General features: G+C 40.4%; 1 long non-coding RNA gene across 4 annotated transcripts in view; it reads left to right on the forward strand.

Moving 5' to 3' along the window:
- LOC142143511 (uncharacterized) overlaps nucleotides 1-18,559 on the forward strand; it is a 44,748-nt gene extending 26,189 nt beyond the window's left edge. For 3 of the 4 annotated variants that reach the window (XR_012689540.1, XR_012689542.1, XR_012689541.1), the window contains one exon: nucleotides 16,949-18,559. This is a non-coding gene — a long non-coding RNA (uncharacterized LOC142143511). The remainder of the gene's footprint in view (nucleotides 1-16,948) is intronic. The other variant, XR_012689543.1, reaches the window with a different exon arrangement.
- Nucleotides 18,560-20,722: the final 2,163 nt, after the last annotated feature.

A 20,722-nucleotide genomic window follows, 5' to 3' on the forward strand; every position in this document is an offset into this window, starting at 1 on the left:
TTAAAAATATCTTTTAACACAGTATCTCTATAACATTTATACATATATCTCCATAACATTTTTATCTGAAGACAAGCTTTATTAAATTTTGTAATATAAATATAATAATATATAATTATATGACTGTTCATTTTTCTTTCATTTTTATTAAATATGTTTCCATTTGCTCCCATTTATTTATATGGGCTCTTATAGTTTTACGTACAGTCTCTTTATTGTTTCTAGAATTAAAACTGCAATTGACTCAATAGGATTAAAATAACTGCAGCAACCAACAGGAGATGTAGAGTAATAATTATAGCTAGAGGGTCAAGCTGTTTTGAAATTCATTTAATATCAGTTCTAAAATTAAGCAAGCCTAAAATTTTGTAAAATAAAAAACAACCAGTCGCAATGCAGGCACTATTCACATGAGCTTTCAGAAACTCCTTCCCCTAGGTACAGGCCCGGCGCTCCCATTAGGCAAGGTTAGGCACTTGCCTAGGGCGCCGGGCTCTGGAGGGCGCCTGGAGGGCGCCACAAGAATGTAAATTGCTTTAAAACTGTGCGGCGACCTCTGACCATACCTGTCACGGCCGCCGCACAGTATTCAGATGTACAGGGGAGGGGGGAGAGGCTATTGCTCACCACCGCCGCCTCTCTGCTCCGTCTCCTCCCCTCCACTCACTAGTGTCAGTGAGTGGAGGGGAGGAGACGGAGCAGAGAGGCGGCGGTGGTGTGACAAGGTAAGGAAAGACCGGGTGAGGGGGGCACCGATTTTTGCGGGGGGGGGGGGGGCTCCGACTTTTCAAAATGCCTAGGGCGCCATTGACCCTAGCACCGGCCCTGCCTAGGTAGCACAAGTACACAAACTAAATGCATACTGGTGGCCAACCTGCCGATCTTGGGCCTCATGCGGCTCTTTGAACTTTAAAATGTAAAACAAAAAAAAATAGTGCTGAGATGTAACTAATTGAGCGTAAGGTTAATTAAATTTTAATATTAAATAGTATAATCTACATATGGCAGGATGCAAATAATGCCCTCAGGAACAGCTCAAATCAGCAATTCTATTTATTGGCTAAAACTGTCCATAAAAAATGCATTATTCGGCAACACTTGTATCAGTTACTAAAAAACAGAATAAGTAGCCGGTCTGACAACTATAATGCAGATACTTTTAACATCCCCGTTGAAAGCAAAATACTAAAATAATAGAGTAGTAGTGTGCACACAGTCCGATGGAGAGGAACAATCCTCCTAAGTAATTAAATATTGAAGGTAATACTAATGTCTCAGTGGTACATTACTGTATAAGCAGGTTCCACATTGAATGCTCTGCACAGGTGCTCGGTAAAAGCAGCTGACCGGAGTTACCAAATAGATCAATTCAGCATACCCCATCACCGTAAATGTCGGAATCCTTCACATCAGTAGTTCCACAGATATGTTTAGAGAAAATAATTCTGCCTCCTTCCTCTGTGTGGATGGTGTGACAGGTAAGTAAGGTTTCATGTGGGAAGGCTGATGGGCATCTGGGGAGATCTAATAGCATGTGAGAGGTCTGATGGCATTGAGGTTCATATAGGAAGGTCTGATAAGGCACGTGGAGAGGTCTTATGGCATATAAGGGGCATGTCGGGGGATTATGTGGCATGTGGGGATGCTGATGGGCTTGTAAAGGGCATTTGGTGACATCTAATGGCATGTGGAGAGGTCTGATGGGCATGCAAGGGGCATCTGGGGAGGCTGGTTGCATGTTTGAAGTTCTGATGGGCATGTAAGGGGCATGTTGGGAGACTTGATGACATTTGGGGAGATCTGATGGAATATGGGAACGCTAATGGGCATGTGGGGAGGTCTAGTGGCTTGTGGGGAGGTTTGATGGGCATGTGCAGTGGTCTGATGGCATGTGGGGATGTCGGAGATCATATAAGGGATAAGTGGGGTGATCTTCTGGCATGTGGGGATGCTTATGGACGTATTAGGGGCATGTGGGAAAATCTGATGGGCATGTAAGGGGCATGTTGGAATATTTGATAACATTTGGGGAGATCGGATGGAATATGGGAAGACTGCTGGGCATCTGGGGATGTCTGATGGAATATGGGGAGGTCTGATATCATATAAGGAGCATGTATCTTGTGGCATGTGGGAATGCTGATGGACATATGAGGGGCATGTGGTGAAATATGATGACATGTGTGGATGTGTGATGGACATGTAAGGGGCATCTGGGGATGCTGATGGCATGCTTGGAGGTCTGATGGGCATATAAAAAGATTGTGAAATGATCATGTGGCATGTGGGGAGCTGATGGGCTTATAAAGAGCATGTAGGGAGGTCTGATGGCATGTGGGGAAATCTGATGGGCATGTAAGGGGCATGTGGGGAGGTCTGATGGCATGTTGGGAGGTCTCATTGGCATGCAAGGGCCATTTGGTTGCATTATTTGGCTGTGTAATTAGTGGCTCTATATAAATAAATGGTGATGATGATTTGGTTAGGTTTAATGGCAGAAAGATGTGATTGCAACTGGGGAGATCTGGGTATGTAAAGGGCATGTGAAGAGGTCTGAAGGGCTTGTTGGCCATTTATGAGTTTTTATGTGCTACTTCAATAGTTCTCTCCACAGCGAATGTGGATGCAGTAGCAGCATGAGCTAATATGAATAGACTATAAGTCACCCATGGAATCTTCCCTCACTGGATACAGCAGAGAGGTAAGAGCTGCGCAGTGTATAGCTATGCAGATTTGGTAATTATTTTATATTTTCACTGTATGTGTGTACTTATACTATGTATATGTATATACACACATATACAAGTAAAGTTGGCTCTTTACGGTATCTATAGGTAGTTTTTGGCTCTTAGTCTCTGATTGGTTGGCCACCCCTGACATATATGAAAAACATCAAATGGTAATGAGAGTCCTGCTCATGTGAGAACTTTTAATAACAAATTAATAGAAAAAGTATACAAATGAGACAAAAGGAGGGAGTGGGTCAGAGTGGAGATTGTGATGGTGCATTAGTGTGAGCAGTATAGGTGGGAGTAGGGTAAGCTCTAATTAAGAAAGTGATTTCCAGGAGTGTTTAAAGATTTGAAGGCTGTGAGGCTGTGGGAGAGTGTGATCGGGAGAGGTAGGTAATTCCGTAAGTGGGTAGCAGAGCGGGAGTACTCTTGTAAGCATGAGTAATTGGTGTTTTGTTAGAGATGAGATGCAAATCAGAGATTGATTGAAGAGGGCCAGAGCATTTCAAAATAAGATTTGAGATATATGAATGGGTGTTGTTGAGGGCTTTGGAATGGATTTGAGGGCTTTGAAGGGATTTAGATTAAATCATTCTTTTATCATATGGGAACAAAGGGAGATGCTAAAGCTATTATTTACATGATTTTTTCTGGTGTGTAAGTAATAGTCTTTGGGCTAATGCTAATTTGTTTTATTGCCCTTTGTTAAAAAAACACTTTTAGTAAGGAGTTATATTTAATAGTATAACTTTTTTATAAAATATAGCAAAGATTGGACCCTGTATACAATAATTGGTGTATGATTTTCTGCACATATGTATAGGAAACATGATAATGTTATATAGATTCCTTGGGAAGATAATGTCATGGAAACAAAAGATTAGGTACCTGGTATTTGTTAGTTGGATCCCAATGGCTGGTAGCTGGTTCTGAGCGCTGTTTCTAAACTAAAACAGTCACAAGGGTCTGGATGTATCCTTGTGTTAAATCTAGGAAAATAGCACAGTATGTAATACAAGATTCAAGAGTAGTGCAGCCAAGCTGCTATCTGTAACTCAGAGAGGTTGGGCGTAAATCAGAGTGCCAGGGGGTAATCAGGAGGACATAGTCAAGAAAGGACAGGCAGAGTTAGTACATAGAGAGACTGGACGTAACAAACAGGGTGCCAGAGTGTTAATCCAATAGACATTGTTAAAAGTCACGTACGGTCAATGCACAAAATAGCTGGATGCAATAAGCAGGGTGCCAGAAGGTTAATCCAATAGACTTGATCACAAATCAGGCAGGGTCTATACACAGGATGACTGAAACAAAGTAGTATACCTGTAGGCAGGAAACTGAGAACACAATTACCTTGCAAAGGTTGTAGTGAAGAGGAGTCCCCTTAAAAGTACCGCTGTCCTGTCAGATGCTCTTTGATTATGTTAGTGAGCTGTCAATGAGAGCCTGGAAATGTTCGCTTGCGCAAAGTGCTAGGAAGTGATCCCCAGGAATCCGAACATATGTTAGTACAAGTTAACCCGTGCATGATACTCATGCATTCTAGTCAAATCAAGCTACTTAAGGTGTTAAAAAGGTTCTTGTCATGCATTTGGGCCATAGCCCAGGCCTCCTCAGGGGAAGAGCGTTACTTCCCGACGTAAGCGCCCTTTTTTAACGTGGTTTTGTCCACATGTCACCACCTCATCATTCTTCTCCCTCACCTCATCCTTCATTTTCATCGCCACATCTATCCAGATGTCTATCCAGACACAGGGATCTCTCTCAGCGGTCCTGAGTATCACACTCCTCTCACTCTGTCACCCCCGGCAACCACTAACCACTCCCCACTGTCACCCCCGGCAACCACCAACCACTCCCAACTGTCACTTCTCCTTCAAGAAATATATATATATATTTTTAAAATCTTTATAAACACTTTTAACAATTAACAAATTAAATTAACAAATTAAAAACATCTTAGTATACCAAATTTCAGCCCTTTCTGAATCTTGTTTTCCACACACACTAAGAATTTAGTAGGTCAGTGTATAACTCCGCCCAGCAGGTGGCGCTGCAGCTTGGTTTTATTTTTTCCACACACACACACACACAGACAGACTAACACACGCCACTAGGCATTTATATTATAACTTGTTTTTCTCTCAAGTGTTGGCCTATAGTGGCAAAATGTTGTGAACTGTACATGCAGGAAAACTGTAATAAAAAGCTTGCCTGAACAGTGTTAATGTAGCATGTCTGTGGAGAAGGAAGTCATGTCACTGCTGCTACCACTCATAACAGATATGCTATCTCTATAGCTTCCTTATGGGGCTAGTAACTATAGATAACACATTTTAAGTGGCCCATTCAACTGGTTACAAATTGGTACAGCAGTCTCCCCAATGATGGATTATGAAAAGTACTGTTTTGATGCTTTCTTTTCCTATTCAGTGTACCATAAATAGTGTGCACAAATCATAGCCCTATTTTAATTTTGTGTTTGACTAGGGTCTGAGCCAGAGGCATAACTATCAGTTGGATAGAGCAACATTTGGCCAATCAGATGGCTGGACTGTTCACAGGATATCTAATCAGATTGTCTCAGCAGACAGAGTATTGTCAGAGATTAATGATCTTCTCTTGTGGGAGTCATTAACCTTTTCAATCTTGTGCATTATTGTAAACAGAGTGATTATGTGAGGGATGGTGGAATCAGTGGGATCCATCAACAGTAATATAGAGGTGTGAGACCACAGATGCTGGAAGATTTTTTCTATTCGAAAAGAAGTTGACATATTCAACTTGTATATCTCATACAAACATACATAGATTATTACATTCTGGGTGCAATTTACAAGACCAGGGGGTAAATGTATCAAACTGCGAGTTTGCAACTCCAGCGATTTTCTCGGGAGAGTTGAAACTCGCCGATGTATGAAGCTGAGTTTTCATACAAAATCGTCAGAGTTCTGCTTCTGTCAAAATCGCTACTTGCAAAATCGCCAGAGATCAAACTCACCACTGTTTGCCACTGCAGCTATACAAGTCTCCAATGTATGAAGCTGCGAGTTAGCAAACTCAGGAGAGTTTGCTTCTAAACACGCCAGATACAACACGCTGCTTGATAGCAGCGTGTTGTATCAACACATCACTGTTACACTGCCCTGGGAGTGTTAAAAAGTTAAAGAATAGATAAAAGTTTTTTTTAAAAAAAAAGCGTGAGGTCCCCCCACTATTTATGCTTAACCCTAGTGCTGCCTGACTAGTGCGGGAAAATCACATAATACTGTACTTTGAACTTACGCAAACAACGTAAGCCCATTGCGATACGGACCTCCTACTAGGTAGGAGGTGTTTGCGGCGTCTCAAGACTTTTTTTATTTTTCTGCAAGCAAGTACACAGAGTCGGGATCTTACAAATATGGGCCCCTTCTGGGCGAAGTGTTCCTGCTTTTCAACAATCGTTTATGGAGGTATAAAATGGCTGGGACTGGGGCAAGCCGTCAAGATGGAAGTATAAATATTAAGGGACTGGGGCAAGCCAGGACCTTGGTAAGAAGAAAGAAGACAGCATTGGTAAGTATTTGGTTTTTTTTATTTTTATTAAATAGATGTGGTAAAAAAGAGGGTGGGTAGTGTATTTATTGTGGGGTTTTATTTTTAATAAATATATGTGGTGTTTATGAGGGACTTGTGGTTTTGTAAACTTTTTTCTTTGTGGAACTACAGGGCCCAGCAAGCCAAGGATGTCAGGGCATGTTGGCACTTGTGGTTCTTCAAGTGCCAACATGCCCTGGCTGCCGTGGGTATGCTGGTGCTTGTAGTTATACAAGCAACAGCATGGTCACACTGTTTTTGGCAACCTGGCTGGCTGGGACTTGTAGTTCCACAAAAAAAATTGGTGTCAGTTTGTTTTTTTTATACTTTCTCGCCGTATTACCCTACTACCCACAGCCCAGGGGTAGTAGTAAGAGCCCTAGTGCTATCAGCACTGGGCTGGTTCTTTCTAGGGGGGGGCCCCGCTCATTTTTTTCGGCGGACCCCACTCCCTAGGGAATCCAGCCCAGCGCTGAACAGCCTAGGGTTGGTTAGTCATTATGGCAGGGGGACCCCTGCCGCGCGTCCCACTGCTATAGTGCCGCCAACCCTGGCTAGTTTGCCTAGTGCTGGTAAAGTGAAAATCGGGGGGACCCCACGCAAAATTTTTCCCCAATTTTCACGGGACCAGCACTAGTCAGGCAGCACTAGGGTTAAGCATAAATAGCAGGGGGACCCCACGCTTTTTTTTAAAAAAACTTTTATCTATTCTTTAACTTTTTAACACTGCCAGGGCAGTGTAACAGTGATGTGTTGACAACTCACTGTTACAACACAGGCGAGTTTGCCAAACACAGGAGAGTTAGCTAAACTCATGAGTGTTTACATCGCTCAAAATCGCCAGAGATGACCAGCGATTTTGAACATGACTCTCAAAATCGCAGCTTGATACATTTCCATTTTTTTTTCCAAAAATCACGGGTAAACACCCGCGACTTGCCGCGATTTAAACACGCTGGCAAACTCGCACTTTGATACATTTACCCCCAGGTGGTGATACCTACATCTATAGGTATCCAGGCAGTGATGCTTACAATATGGGATATACAGAGCGCGGGCTTATTGCCAAGCGGCTGGTACCATATATAATCTGGGATATACCGAGCGCGGGCTTGTTTTTCTCTGGTTTTGATTCAAAATATTGCCTTTTTGTCATAGCAGCTGTCCATTAAGCCTATATAAGGCACATTTGGGTGTGGCTCACAAGCCAGCCTTTGCTAGATGTAAACCCCTATATCTGGGAGGTGAGTGCATCTGATTTTATCTGCATTTTAATGGTGTTTAAAGCATATAGGTCAGTGTAGGACCTGCATATAATGAGGTGCCCTTGACGTTTGGATGCAGGCTTAAATCTTTTGGTCAAAATATGAACTAATACCTCATGTTTTCATTTTGCTAGACACAGACAGGTATGCAGTGTAAAGGATAAGCGCAGACAACTGTCTTTTTGGTGATACTTACATCTATAGAGAACTCTTTCATCTTTATCTGGACTCCTCAGTGTAGGATACAATCTTCTGATTGAGAAGTGCTATTGAAATAGCTTCACTTAAATAATTAAAAGAGTGACACTCTTTAGAGACAATATTCCAATAAACTACTACTAAAGGAGAACTGACTTATGGGTAATCCAGAAGAAGAAGAAGAAGAAGAAAACTAAAAAGAAGAAATTACTGCATCACATCATACAACATTTGACAAGTTCAATATTGTCCACTTAAAATAAGACTTAATATACCATCAAAGCTGCTTCTCACAGACCATTTTCCACACTGGCTACCGTAAAAACTCTACCGCAAGGAATGTTCACTAAACCAGATGTCTTCATTTTAATCCATCAAAAAGGTATTGCAGTAAGTTGCATCACTTGCCAATCTTCAGTGCCACCCACATTGCGGAGTTGTCAGTAATTTTTTTATTTCTATCAATACAATACATACAATATATTGCATTATTACAGATACAGCACATTTTCCACTCTAGAATATAGATGCAGGTGCTCTTGGAGAGGATCCAGCAACTCCTGAAAGGCGCCTCGGCTTTTGAATTACTGTCTTTTACGCTATAATAATAAGCTCTGGAACTTTACAGACTCTGTATTATTTTTAGGTAAGAAAACATTGTTAAGTTCATGTTTTATTGTCCCTTGCAGTTGTATAAATTGCGTTTGGCTCAAAAGAAGTGATTCCCACTGTGTGAACCACGATTGGAGAATGTTGATTTTCTTTCAGTTATAAACAATGGGAAGATATGTTATACAGGGTCATAGTTTTCCACTGCAGATCAGAATATATAACTCAAGTTTAATAACACCACTGTATAGATCATGAAAGCTCCTTACTGCATGAAGCACAGATTAAGTTACACCACACAGCAAGAGATATCCTTTAATATACCACAAGCACTAATATAGAGTTTATTCAAAGGTATAATTGTAGGTGCTTATTAGTAATGGAGCTGCTACTGTACAATGTCATCGACATGATGCTATTTCCAACTGGTGTAAAAAAGCATTCATCTTGACTAAGGAAAATGTGCTTTTGCTGCAACGAAGGTATAAAACACAAGACAGCGTAAAACCACTGTAAAACGAAACCATGTTAATGTAATAAATTTTTGGTAAGATCAATCAGTTTAGAACACACAAAAGTTGCTGGGAAATGGTGGTTGAAACCCAAATTAGAGAACAATGAATGTCACACGTGGTTCAGCTATATAAAATCTAAAATACATTTTTAATGAATGCTAGCCAATGACCTTTGTTCATGGCGGTAAAGTAAGCAAAAACAAATCTGGCCAGTGACTACGCAATGCATGCAAACTACACGTGTTACTAGGAAAAAAAATCATAAACTCATGTGCTTGAAAAGCAATACAGTGTTTAACTGGAATTATATATATGGTGTGTAGGCCACCTTTGACAAGATTAATGACCAGGGCCGGATTAAGGGAAGGGAGGCCCCCGGGCTAAGGGTACTGTGAGGGCCCCCCCCCATAAGGCCTCCCCAGTCATGAGGTCCCCCTTCCCCGTGAGCTCACCTCCTTCCGTTGTTCCACTCCCTGTAGGACTTAAGCGGCACAGTCGCGTAAGTCCTACAGTGACAGCAGGCAGCTAACAGCATAACATTTGCTGTAAGCTGCCTGCCATATCCCTTGAACAGGTGACAGTCGGAGCCGGGGGCGGGGACGCCCCCGACCCAATGAGTGCCGGCGGGCCCCCCAGCTGCCCGAGGCCCCTGGACTGTAGCCCCTTTAGCCCTATTGTTAATCCGACTCTGTTAATGACATGACCATCTCAAAACAATCTTATATCTTTGATTATTTAGACTTATTTAGACATACCCAACAAACTGTTGCCTAGAGACCTTTGGCATTTGCACAAATCCATATAGAAACACTAACATGATTGAATTATCAAAAATTAACATGACTCAAGAAGGTGAAAAGCAGTCCCATCGGAAGCTGATATACAAATAATAGATGTAAAACATGAGAGTGTTATAAGAACCATAAATTATATATATTATCATGGCTTGATTTAGTTGCAACTAAACAGCTAGGGTACTTTAGTTTAAGGGGTATATTTACTAAGCTGCGGGTTTGAAAAAGTGGAGCTGTTGCCTATAGCAACCAATCAGATTCTAGCTATCATTTTGTAGAATGCACCAAATATATGATAACTAGAATCTGATTGGTTGCTATAGGCAACATCTCCACTTTTTCAAACAGGCAGTTTAGCAAATCTAGCCCTAAGTGTCTATACCATAAGAGAGTTTAATTAACTGTGGCAAAGATGGGCAGCACTCCTTTCGGTGGCTGATTATTACAAGACCTGTGCGTACGTGCTGTTTTGCTGTTTATTGGCTGGCAAAGCATGCTAGGGCATGTAGTTTCACAAAACCTGGAGAGCAACAGGTTGTCCAGGCATGGCTTATTGCATATAGCTTCTTGAAGGGCTGTAAAGGGGTCATTTGTTGGATGGAGATTTCTCCTTACCTGCTTGGTGGTTATACATGCAAATTGGAACTCTTTTATAAATATATGCTAATGGAAGCTGTCATATTGCTTGCTTAATAAGAATATAAACAGTCACAGAAGGCTCTCAGAGGGAGTTCAGTATATAAATGTGCAGAAATACTTCAATAATATTTTGAATTGAGTGATCTCTAAGATGTCTCTTTTAGTGGCTAATGATACTAAGTCTACTATACATCGCACTCTCCTTCTTTCTTCCTTCAACAGAAGAAAGTTAGACTTTTGGAGTAACCCAGTCAGAGTCGTGACCTCAACCTTTTTGAGATGTTGTGGCATGAGCTTAAGAAAGAGCTTCACACCAGACATCCCAAGAATATTGCTAAACTGAAATAGTTTTGTAATGAGGAATGATCCGAAATTCCTCCAGCTGCAGGAAATGCTTAGGTGATGTTATTGATGCCAAATATGGGTCAACCAGTTTTCAAATCCAAGGGTTCATATACTTGCGCTGGGAAAGTTTACACGGTGCGCTCAATAATGACATCAAAATGTATAATTGATGGTGTGTTATTAGTTTAAGCAGATTGTGTTTGTCTATTCCTGATCAGATCACATTTTATGATCAATTTATGATCAATTTATGAACAAGTAATTCCAAAGGGTTCACATACTTTTTCTTGCCACGGTATAATAAATAATAATATATATAAATATATATATATATATATATATATATATATATATATATATATATATATATAAATATGAATAACAAACACATTCCAAAGAGTCTGTGCAGCATAAGTACTTTAATTTAATCAGATTGTGGCATACAAGTATACCTTTTTTAACCTACCAGTATGCCTTTCAAGTGTGGGAGGTAACCGGAGCACCCAGAGGAAACCCAAGCAAACATTGGAAGAGCATAAAAACTCACACAGAGAGGGCTCTGGTTGGAATCAAACCCATGGCCCCAGGGCTGTGTGCTTCTGTGAACTAGGTGTGACCTGTTTATTGTCAATATGTACATTGACTTATATGTACAGACAGTATTGGTAAAAGCGGAACTTGATGCATCATCATACAAGATACATACATCTTAACAAACAGAAAAATGAACATAAAAAATGACTGTCACGCAAATCGAGTCTGGTGGCAGAACAGTCCGTTTTGAGTTCTGTGAAGTTATGGCGATACAATCTTCACAATTTCAGGTTTTATTAGGCAGACTACGACTGAAGATGTTGGGCCTGAGTCATTAAGGAGAGCAAAGCAAAAAAAAGAAGTAACTTTGCACCTCAGCAAAACTATGTTGCATTGGAGGGGGATTAATATTTGGGGTAGGGCATGTGCTAGATCAACTTTACATTTCATTGTAAAAATAAAGTTATCACGTATTTGTGTGCTATATGACAAACAAGGCAGCATTTTCTTTATCTGCAAAATAATAAACTAATTTGCACCCCTTGCATCGTAACATGGTTTTGTCTAGAATCAGACTTACTCCTTTTTTGCCTTGCTCTCCTTAGTGACTAAGGCCCATTGTGTGTAACACTCCCCAAAATTGTAGAACTATTAATATTCTAAAAACAAGGGATTATGAGAGATAAGATATATCAAACCATACCGTAAGCTGCCCCTCCGAAAGAAAAAGGTTCCTATGATCTTAGTATTAAATACAACAATATAAATAGATATGACCAGGCTTATCGTGTTTTCTTACATCAATTATTTGAACCCATCGCCCAACTGTTTTTATATTCTTCAAATCATAAATTGATTTATATATGCTGGCTTGAGTATTTGAACTAATAAGGTTGGGAACTTTGAGTTTCCAATGTCCCTTCTTTTTGGTATGAATAGGCCAAAGGCTGCTGGGACACTTCAATTCAGTAACAATTTAGTAACATCAGTAGTATGTTTCCTGATTCTTTAAGGATCGTAAATGGCAAATGCCGTGTTTTGCTCAAAATTGGTCTGTGGTTGCCCAGTGAACGCAGCAACATCCAATTCATCTTAGAGCGCAAAGGACACTTACTACAGCCTACGATTTCATGGGTGAAGCAGGGAGTGGACTGGGCGTATGCACGTAGTCAATGTGCAATAAGGGCGTGCCAAGCTCGAATGCACGCATGAATGTCCGATTCAAGACTTGGGGATCTCCAAGGTATATGTTTTAATGTTGTATCATTTGCACCAGCTAAAGATCAGGGGGTATATGTATTAACCTTCGGTTTCTTCAACTCCCATGAGTTCGGCGTCTTCGGCGCTTAAATTTAAAGCGGTGCTGCCTTGTAAAGGGAAGTTTCCCTTTACAAGGCAGTGCCGCTGTCACAATACCAATGAAGGATAATTGGATCCTAGTAGTTCAACAGGGATTAGCGTGACTTCAGCTAGGGGCGCAGAGTCTAACAAGCGAAAGGTGTTCACCAGTGATTCCCGCAAGGGAATATGGACTTTGCGGCTTCCACTTGTAGGTCGCGGCCCCCAAGGGAAGTTCTCAGTGAACCACGAGAGAAAGAGCGTAGATAGAGCTCATGGGAGGTACAAACGAGGTGGGGCCTCTGGAGAGCTGACCGTTGCTACGGACAACCGGAGAAGAGATGAGCAGGAAAATGTCACTAGGAGAGGATATTCAGAATGGTCTGCCGCATTGCCACTGATAGTGGTTAATAGGTACAATGTCACTCGGAAGTGGTAGTGGTAATAATGCAGCGTAGCCACTTAGAGGAGGTTTTCCCGGAGAGATCGCAGCTTGGAAGCTTGGAGAAGCCGGTATACAAAACTCAGGGTAAGAACTTCCCAGGAGAATAGCAAAAATCACAGGAGCTGTTTCCAGTACTAAGGTCAGGGACTGACTGAAAGAACCAGCCCTGAAACTAGGGTAGAAGGACAAGATATAGGGCTGTACTAACCAGGACAGCCAATAAAGGGCAGCAGAAGGCATGAAAAGGACATGGAGCCTCTGCGCATGCGCAGATCTGCCGACCGCCGGAAGACAGCGCTGGAGGAGATAGGACTGCCGCCACTGATCAGGTAATGAAGTTTGTCAGGGAACGGGGCAGGAGAACACTGGAAGCGCACACGCCAGGTCCCGGGGGGGACACAGCGGGAACCCGGCATGTGACAGCTGCTTTAAATTTAAGCGCCGAAGACGCCGAACTCGCGGGAGTTGAAGAAACCGGAGGTTAATACATTTACCCCCAGGTGTAAGTGCCAATTACTAGTGATGATGGTCACGTATGTATGCATGTGTTTGTCAGGAGCAACTGTAAAAATGCATTTTATGTACAGTATACATTCAGAACATCCTGATAAATTAATTTTATGGGGGGGGGGGGGAACTTTTTTTCTTTCTGGCAATGAGAAGATCTCAGGAGCAGGTTTAAATAGGGTGTTCTTAATACCTGTTGGTTGCACAGATCATATGATCATAGATGTTGAAATTTGGTTGGGCTGGAAAGATCACCTGACTGAATCCAAGAGGACCGCACCCATGCAGCATAACAAAAAGTAGGTGTTTGTCTACAAATGGAGAAGTGGTGCTCAAGACTGCTGCTGGCGACCCGGAGAGACCTGGATAGCTACGATATACCTGTGGCTGACATGGTAAGTGTGTCTAAGACCCCGATGTGTGACAGCATGTGTGTGTATAAAGCCGGAAAGGCTTGGGATTTAGAATGGACACAGAGTGGTACCATTCCATCATCTATAAGGTTTTGCCAACTGAGGTCTCAGCGTTAAATAAACAAACCAAGATTTATAAGACACAAGATGGAAAATATCATCGCTCATTCATCTAGATAAACGGGACTGTCTTGTATTTAAAGCTCTGTCAGACAGGAAGATATCTTCATGATGTATTGTAAATTCACTTTGACCTAACTTAAGTAAAATTGATTTACATCACTTGAGATAGTTATGATAGAAAATGTTTATGATGTTCAGTGAACGTCTGGACTCTGGCTACTGCCATAACCATCCTGTGGGGATGAATTCAGCTTCCTGTCCTATTTCATACAACTCCTGTTTAAACAAATTATAATCTGCAGCGGTCTAAATGTGATGTTTATATGAGAATCTGTTTCCTGGATCAGAAACTGTCCACATTGCAGTAGTAGTCTAGAGCTGCATCTTATCTGAGGACACATAATCCCGGGTTACCATCCAAGATAGATATAATGGTTTACAAATATTAATCCACACTTTTGAGATCTTTTTGTTATTTTTTTTTTCTTTACTGCAAAGTCTGAAATAAATCTGTCTTGACATTGTTTGCTTCATTTACAAAACTTTTGAAGCATGGACATAAAAAATGTATTTTTCTGTTTTTGCACTACTGTTTTGATAAGAAAGAACATGTGGTTAATTATATCTCTGCATTCAGAACTCTGCTGGACATGTCAAATGAACCACTTCAGCTTAAAAGCTTTTGGTGCCTACCGTGCACGATTGTTGACATTATAAGATTTAACACAGACGCTTTAAATCAGCATAACTGCTTGTTCTTTGTTAATAAAAATTTTGCCAGGTTTTTTTTTTGTACATGATCATATTTCTATGTCTTATCTATGAAAGAAAACTTCTTGTTAGGAGGAATTTGTTACATCATTTAAGCACTATACACAACATTGTACAAGCAGTGTCTATACTTGTTTAATTGAATAATAATTGTGCTAATTATCTTTGGGATCTGAGAAACATTAATGGCCTAAGGCAGTGGTGGCAACAGGTGGCCCTGGGGCCACATGTGGCCCTCCGAGCAGTCACCTACGGCCTCAACCCCTTCCTGCTTTATTGTCAGATATGTTTGTTATAGCTTGTAGGATGCCTGCTGATTGTGAGGTGCTGTTCATAGCAACCAATCAGATTCTAGCTATCATTTTATAGAATGTACTAGATCAGTGGTCTGCATGGTTATCATTATCTAGTACATTCTAGAACATGATAGCTAGAATATGATTGGTTGCTATGAACAACACCACTATTTTTCAATTTTAGTAAATCTACCCCTAAAGTCTATTACTCTCCTCTTCCCCTTTCCATCCCCCACATTGTTCACTCCTTTGAGATCATGGGGTATATTAACTAAACTGTGGGTTTGAAAAAGTGGAGATGTTGCCTATAGCAACCAATCAGATTCTAGCTGTCATTGTGTGGAGTGTACTAAATAAATGATGATTAGAATTTGATTGGTTGCTATAGACAACATCTCCACTGTTTCAAACCCACAGTTTAGTAAATATACCCCTATATCTCATCATGTATTCAAAAGGTTAATTATACCTTTATGTATCACTACTTGTATCAGCATAACTTACTTTTTGTCATTATAACCTCTGTATGCTTAAAATGTAGTACATTTGAAATAAAAAAAGGTCTCTGTACAACAAGACATTGCTGTAGCCATTTTTAATATGTTTAACAAATGAATCCAATTTCTCCTCTAGATCCTCCATCATGACCCCTTCCACCTGATACAAAATGCTCTGCTACCAAATAGTGCAGAATGAATTCATTAATGTGAAGGGTGTTTTGAAACATCATTTGATGTATTCATCCCCTGTGACTGCAATAGGAAAATAAGTGGGAAGATTAGGAGCAGAGCCTTTTGTACCTGTTGGAAGAGGTCATCTAGGAGGGTGAGCCCTATTTACGTATCACAACGACTGAAAGCAATATTGTACTTTGTAAACTTTATTAGAACGTTCAGTGTATTTTTAGCAGGAGAAGACAAACAGGAATCGTTTTTGAAAGCGGAGAACTTTCCTCTGCTGAAGATAAATTTGCAGCACAGTTTGCCTAAATGTTTAGATTATTTTACAAACAGAAACTGTTAACACTGTAGTTGCAAATTGCCAGCCTGAGTTTGTAATTCGTTGGCCAACAGTGAAAGTGATATACACAAACTATTGGTGCTAAGGACTTTAATCTATCCTAAGCTCACATTTTAGCTTCAGCTTCTATAAACACGGTTTAATACATGGAACATTTAAATGCTATATATTCTCTTAAAATTAGTTCATTTGTCTTAGTCTGAGATTCTGTTTAGAAAGCTTCCATAAAGAATAATAACTATTTTATTGTGGTTTTCGCCATGACATATAAGAAGCTCTATATTTATAAATCAGATGTTTCTTCTCAGACAGTCGGTCGTACATTCTTCCAGTGTGACATTGCCATTTAAACATTAATGTTTAAATGTGTATTTGTAGTTTTAATTGCATTTTCTAAACGTATTTCTGGACAAAGAAGGATTGTGTACACAAGGACGTGAGTTAATGCAGATGCTTCTTTTCAAAATTATTTTTGGATAGGAGACATTCATGGAAGCAGTGGAAGAAGGTGATTGAATTGTTCTGCAAAACTGTAGTTATTTGCACCAACTTTGTCACCAAACTATAGAAAATAATTTGAAAATGTGCATGCATTAACTCTTTCTGAGTCATAGTTACCGCAACTTTTACATAATTCAGCTTGTCACTCAAAATAGAGGATATATATATATTTTATCTTTTTCCTGTATTTTTAATTTTATTTTATATTATTTTTTATATTTTTTTATATATATTTTTATATATTTTTATATATTTATTTACTTACAAATTTGTATCCCATACAGAAAAAAAAATATTGACTTATTTATTTCTTTGTTCATTTAGGTATTTTCATCAGGGAACTGACCAGGTACAAGGTACAATCCCCAATATAACAGGCAGATGCCATAGACTGTAGAGTGAATTTGCAAATGGGATTACAATAAAGCTGCTGTCACAAGACTCAGGACCGAAACCTTGTTCAGGCAACGCCCACAGCAACAATGAGGCCTTATAAAGAAATTTACCAGCCAAAACGATGGTCATGATGAGCAATAGCAAATTACCATATGGATCGAGAAATATGGCCACCAGAGTTTAGACATTGCAGTATTCTTGCAAAAAGCTATACAAGTAAATTATGCCCTAAAACAGTCCCATTTTTGGTAAGACAGTCACAATATTTGGAGGTCAAAGGGGGCATAGGGTACAATAAATCGGAATATGATTGGGTGGATCAGAGGGACGGCTTTAGTGGTAGAGTGGAGTCAGTTTTATTCATATCTTTTATTATATAATGGATAGACGATCTACAGTAAGCTTAATGGCTGATATCTTTACTTCCTTTAACCTCTTAACCTTATTTGAACTATTCCTGAAAAAAATGACACAACACCTTAGTGTGGCAGAATTAACAGAGTTTATTTTGAAGGTCTGGTGGCGGAGAAAAGAGCGGTCACATCCACATCCGCCAGGCAAACCAGGGTGTCCCAGCATTAACCATGGGACACCCGCAGATGGGGGGACAACCAACACACCCCGGGCGCACATATCTACCTTAATGGGGCATTGGGCAGCTGGAAGAAAACAAAACAAAAAACATACTCACGCGATCGCGGCGCCGGCGTCTCTCCTCTCTTCTCCATTCACACTGACTGTCGGGCGTGACGTCATCAAGCCACGCCCGACAGTCAGTGAGGAGCGCCGCAGACAGGACCAAGCATGAAGACAGAAGAGAAGACAGAAGAGAAGAAAAGAAAAGAAAGACGCTAACAATAGGTAAGTAAAGAAGCGGAGAGGCAAGGGTAGGAAAGGGACAGTGCTATAAAGAAGCGGGATAGAGGCACAGAGTAACAAAGAAGAGGAAGAGAAGCACAGAGTGAAAAAGGGGGAGAGAGGCACAGAGGGAAAAATAGGGGGAAAGACTGCATTGCATTTTCCGGCAACTTCAGCATCTTTAACAACCACCAACAACCAGGCGCGGGCTTACGTCCGTCAGCCCGGGGGGCACACGCCGCACAGGCGGCCGCATCACATTTATATTACTTCCGGGGGGGGCGGCCGGCCCTAACAGACGTGATTGTGAGCGGCTTGGGGGGCCGATGCCCCCCTGCCCCCCGGCCCAGCCCGCCCCTGCCAACAACACCCTTTTATCATCCAACCAGGAAGGGCGGGTGAGCAACGTCCATAAGCCAAGAGACTGCTTATCTCTCCGCCCATCTAATTTATGTGCTATGCCTGGTCCTCCCATATGACATCAGATGGGCGGACTCCCTTCAGTTAAACTATTAACCCCAGAGTACTAAGTACAGTTTAATGATTCAGCCTTAGCTTTTAAATTCATTCGAGCTTAAATACAGCCCTCATTTCTCATAATACCAAAAGGGGAGATATCGCATTGGAAGGTTGCACATCCACCTGATCTCTATGTAGGCACTTTCACAAGTTGGTGTTTTTTTTGTTGGCGGATTAACACTGTGGACATTGTTTTGGGTCACTTTTCCTTGTGTAATGCAGTGTTCCACTATTATTTGTGTATTTTTTATATCTTTTACATGTGACGGACCTTTTGGTGGAATTTGGAAACAGCATCTTATACATCTTCAAAATTGAAGTATTATTTTATTTATCAATTTTCTATTGGTCTGTGTGAATATGGGAAGCGCCTGAGTATTGCTTGTGATTCATTTTTCTTCTCTGTATATTGTATGATTTGTGTGTGGTCACAACAAGAATAAATATTGCAGCGATCCTAGTGAAGCACTCTAAATATCCCATATACTATCTATGATACACAGACACACAGTCAACTTAAGGACATAAAACACACAGAACATTTTTACCTGTGTGAAAGAGCCACAGAATTAGACTGACAATTATGTTTTTCAAGGTGTTGTCATAGAGAACATTGGTAATCTCATGCAGAGTGTACAGGGCTAGGTAGGGCACATTGCTCTATTTTTTTTCTAAAGTTTTTTCCCAAATGCTATTTTTGGTGATGTCACAAAAGACGACACATAAGGGCACACCAAACTTTCTTCCACTTTGATGGTTAGCATGAGGTAAAAGAAGTAGAGAAAGGCAAATCAATGATGCCAATTCTGAAATTCATTCAAATTTGGAGAATTAGCGATTTAGAGCCTGATTCATCTTGGAACACAATGTGAGCGCAATTTTCGTTTAAAGAAATCAGACGTTAATTGCAAGCGCGTACGCCTGTATTCAAGTACAAGTGGATCTCTATTTCTATATAGCTATAAGTACACTCTGGCTATATTAAACTTTCCATTATCAGACAGACAGAACATACTGCAGGATACGCCCATGTACATGTGCAATGTCAAGTCCCCCTTGCAAAAATAAATAAATAAATAAATGAACAACTAATACTATAACCATTTATAAAAATACATTTTATTTTTTTTAAATAAATGTTTTTATTTCAACATGAAATCCATAAATCGAGAACTTCGTAGTACTGTACATAAAATGCATTTTTATAGTTTTAATGCATACATGTAGACATCACAATCAGCTGGCACTTATCCCTGCACTGTAGCTAGTGCAAGTGATAAGGCTAAAAAGCCTAAGAAATGCCCAGAGCTTTAATCGGACATCAGTGCATGACCTTGACCTCGGCTCGCTGTTACTGTACATTGCTTGTGTGTGTCCGTCCCTTTTCCCCTCTTCAGGTATTAGAAAGCCTGAAATGTCGTTTGTTTTTGTAAATGAATTGCATGAATTTTGCATTCACTGCAGTAAGGTTTGGGAGCATGCGCAAAGCAATTTAACGCAAGATACAGCACCCAATGGGACTTACGTCTGAATATGAATCAAACCTTCACTGTCTGGGATTTGTACATTTTCACCAAATCTGCAAAATTTTGCTGATTAAATAGTGCCCACTGGAGAATCAGGTCAGTCAGTACATGAAACGTAAATAAGCTAATCAGCAGACAGGAATAATGTCACATGTCTATAGATTTATCTAAGCAGTTTATAACCCCAAAAATTCCCAAATAGGGAAGGAGAAATGGTTTTGCAATCCAAATAAATTAAATGATGCAGATGGTTTTTGAATGTTAGGATGAGGATCCACCATATTCTGCCACATTAAACAGAAAATTGTGAGAACATACATTAATTTCCCTATAGTACTTCCAGCTGATAATGATCCGCTGGAATATTGGCAGAAGAAGCTTGAGCCTTGGTCAGAATGATCAAATACTGCCAAGGAAACAATTTCCTGCCCATGTGCTAGTCTATTGTGAAGGTGTTCTCAGTGCGGTCAGTACACCAGTAACCAGAAATCTCAGTCACATAATCCCCCCAAAAAAAGAAAGGAATCAGCAACGAATGACTCCTAATTTTACCCCCGTGGAAGATTTACAAGTACAAAAAAGAAAAAGGATTTCATAAGATATTAAGCGGCAAATGACAATTCTTTGTCATAATTGTTTATTTTTTCAGCAGAACCCACTTGAGATATATTTAGTTAGCATGACCCACTTTGGTGACATCACACACCTCAATTTGAACTGTGCGGGACTTGTAACAGGCCCTTGGGATAAGTAAGCATTGTGCCTAGTTTCTTGGACCCATACAAAAACAAGAGTTCCT

Source organism: Mixophyes fleayi, chromosome 3 (assembly GCF_038048845.1).
Source record: "Mixophyes fleayi isolate aMixFle1 chromosome 3, aMixFle1.hap1, whole genome shotgun sequence".
Taxonomy (NCBI): domain Eukaryota; kingdom Metazoa; phylum Chordata; class Amphibia; order Anura; family Limnodynastidae; genus Mixophyes; species Mixophyes fleayi.